The following is a 2,979-nucleotide window of genomic DNA, read 5'->3' on the forward strand; positions in this document are numbered from 1 at the left end:
AGAGATACAATTGACCATGTGAGAAAACATGTTGGGGCAAATACAAACCAACATTTTGAATTGTTTGACCTTGGGCTTTATTTATAGTCATTGCAAAGCAAAGGCGTACCGGGAATTGCTTTCGAATGAATTTAAACGGGTATCCTTCATTTTCTGGTGGTGATAATTGAATTCTAGGAAGAAACACATGGTTTGTTGCAGAATGACCACTTGATATTTCCGCTTGCAGGACATTTTGGGAGAAGCCTCGACATATCATTCGTGTTCCATTGCATAAGCCACTTGAAGGGTCTAAATTCCTTAGCAACATGATGGGTGCATTTTCCTTCAATTCTAACCTGCATTTAATAAGATATGTCAAAATCTATCCATTTTGATATTTGTTACCGCCTTTTCATGATTGTAACTTGTAATGTATGATCATCAGTACCTATGTGGCGGGAGACCGTTTGGTGTTAAAGTATTTAGATATTCTTCTTGGTAATAGTTGTTGGTGTCATCTTCTGCTGAGTCAAATCTATTGAATATCTTGCTTTCACCTGGGAACATGGCTATTAACTTGTCATTTAGTTTATCCACATGGTCATTTCTACTTGCTAAAATAGCTCTTTCAGTGACATATTTTGCCGTAGCAGCATTTTCTTGCATGTTTGGAAATATCTCTTTTATTATGGATTCTTCTGGAAATCCATCCCGAGAATGCTTGACAATTAACTGTTCAGGCAGAAGGATTAAATTGTCTCTTATTGTTGGTTCATCTCCGTTACCCACGCGAAGTAAGAACTCACTGAATGTTGGATCTGTTCTTGCTCTCATATTTCTTGTAAATTGAATCTTCTCCATCAAAGGCCAGAGATACGATTTCACCAAGCTTGCATTTACAATTTCCGCTCTAGTTGATTTTGGAACTACTGGTAACACCTGTCGAAAATCTCCTCCAAAAACCATGACTTTTCCACCAAATGGTATATCGATGTCCATTATATCTCTAAAGCTCCTGTCGACTGTTTCTATTGTTTGTCGTTTGGCCATTGGTGCTTCATCCCATATAATCATTTTTGCTTTTCTAATCAATTTGGCAGCACCACTTTGCTTTGACATGTTTGTCATAGTTGATTCATTTGTTTGAAGGGGGATCTCAAACCTCGAGTGTGCTGTACGTCCTCCTGGTAAGATTGAAGCTGCTACGCCACTGGTTGCTGTTGCCAAACCTATCATACCTCTTGATCTAACATTGGCAAGCAATGCACGGTATAAGTATGTTTTCCCAGTTCCCCCAGGTCCATCCACAAAGAATATTCCAGTTGTTCCAGCATCGATTATTTGCATTATTTTAGTAAAAGCATGATGTTGTTCTGGATTTAATTGTGATAGTGCCTCAAAATCTTCTGTAGGTATCTGCACATACATTTCTTCATTTATTTCTCTACTTTCTGATGGACCAACTTCGAGCAAATCTTGATCTAGTTGAGGAATGTCATATATGGCTATGCTCTTGCCCATACTTTGCAAACAATTATTAATACTATTTAGGGTAGACTATAATATAGTATTGTGTGAGTTGCCATGTAGCCTGTTGAAATCCTCAGACATATCCTCATAATAAGTATCCCAAAGTTTTCTAATATCCGTTGGGTTACAATGAACCAAAATTGTAGCAAACAAACTTCGGAGAGCTGATGGCATTTTGAAGACAACAGCCTCACTTAAACATTCTGATATGCTGTTGTCAGACTCGAGTAACCCTCTTTCTTTGGTTGCTTCTTTGAAGGTCTGACATTGTTTGCCGTTGACCGTGAGTAAGTCATTGAATGACAATGGTCCTCTTACCTGGTTTAGTAATAACCGCTCATAATACCTTTCCCCTTCTCGAGGATTAGCTGTACAAAATAATCAATATGTACTAATTAATAAGTTTAACAATTATCGATGTGTATGAAGTTATAGTTTACTACATTTGGCTTACCAATTGCAATGCGACCGATTACAGATCTTGTTTTTCTTTTCGTCCAAGTCTTTACCTTTGAATTCCAAACATAATACTTTGGGAATTCTCTATAAAGGTATGCTTGTGCTTCAGTGTCAATTGAGCACATTCTGAAATACTCGGTCAACATTGTCTGCTTGACACCATTCCAGGCAATGACATTTTGTAAATTTTGATTTTTCCAGTAAAACACTGTGAGCTTGTTTAGAGTTAGTTTTTGAATTTTGACTATTATAATTATTCGTAAAAGAAAGTGTTTATTATTATGCATTAATATGTGTACCTGAATGTTTTCCTGGAAGATGTAGTTGAAGGTTGATGACTGCAGGTTGCATTTCAGTCAAGTTGAATTCATATATTCTCCATAGTGCTTCAGGCGGTGAGACCCACCGCGCATCTTGGAATGTTTGTATTTCATCAATAACATTTTCACCATCATCAGATTGAACATAAACGGCACACCGATCATGACCTTTATATATATACTTGTATAGATACTTTATTGCTTTGACTCCTAAGCAGACCTCAACATTAATGTGACAATTGTATCTTGTAAGCAGATAAGGGCTATAAGGTACCACCCATTGATTAGTCATATTCATTCCACGAACAGTCTCTATTCTTCCATCCATTCTTCTTTTGTAAATTGGATATCCATCATTTGCTTGTATTGATTTGTTGTTGTATGGCCTAGGATAATGATATTTACACTGTCCATTTTGCATGCATGTGTTTGATGGACGTTTGTTTCCACATGGACCATGCATCATATGTCTGAGCACCAATTTATGCAAGATAGGATACTCACATTTATTTGGAATCTCTGCTGAGATAAACCTATCGTACTGATCTCCTGATTTGATCTTGTGCCCTTCTTTTAATATGAGAAGGAGGTGTAGTGTGGTAGTCCCCGTTTTTGGAATTCTACCACGAATACATGAGCAACAACAATTCCAAATATTTCTTTCTTAAAAATTTGGCCTTTTATATCT

At 36.9% G+C, this 2,979-nt stretch overlaps 1 long non-coding RNA gene across 1 annotated transcript; it reads left to right on the forward strand.

Moving 5' to 3' along the window:
• Positions 1–269: 269 nt before the first annotated feature.
• Positions 270–2,569, forward strand: LOC125837547 (uncharacterized). The gene is made up of 2 exons (XR_007443530.1): positions 270–315; positions 2,290–2,569. It is a non-coding gene; the product is annotated as an uncharacterized LOC125837547 (long non-coding RNA).
• The last annotated feature ends 410 nt before the right edge of the window (positions 2,570–2,979 follow it).

The sequence above is a fragment of the Solanum verrucosum genome, unplaced genomic scaffold (genome assembly GCF_900185275.1).
Source record: "Solanum verrucosum unplaced genomic scaffold, falcon-dt-bn FXZP01000131.1, whole genome shotgun sequence".
NCBI classification, from domain to species: Eukaryota; Viridiplantae; Streptophyta; class Magnoliopsida; order Solanales; family Solanaceae; genus Solanum; species Solanum verrucosum.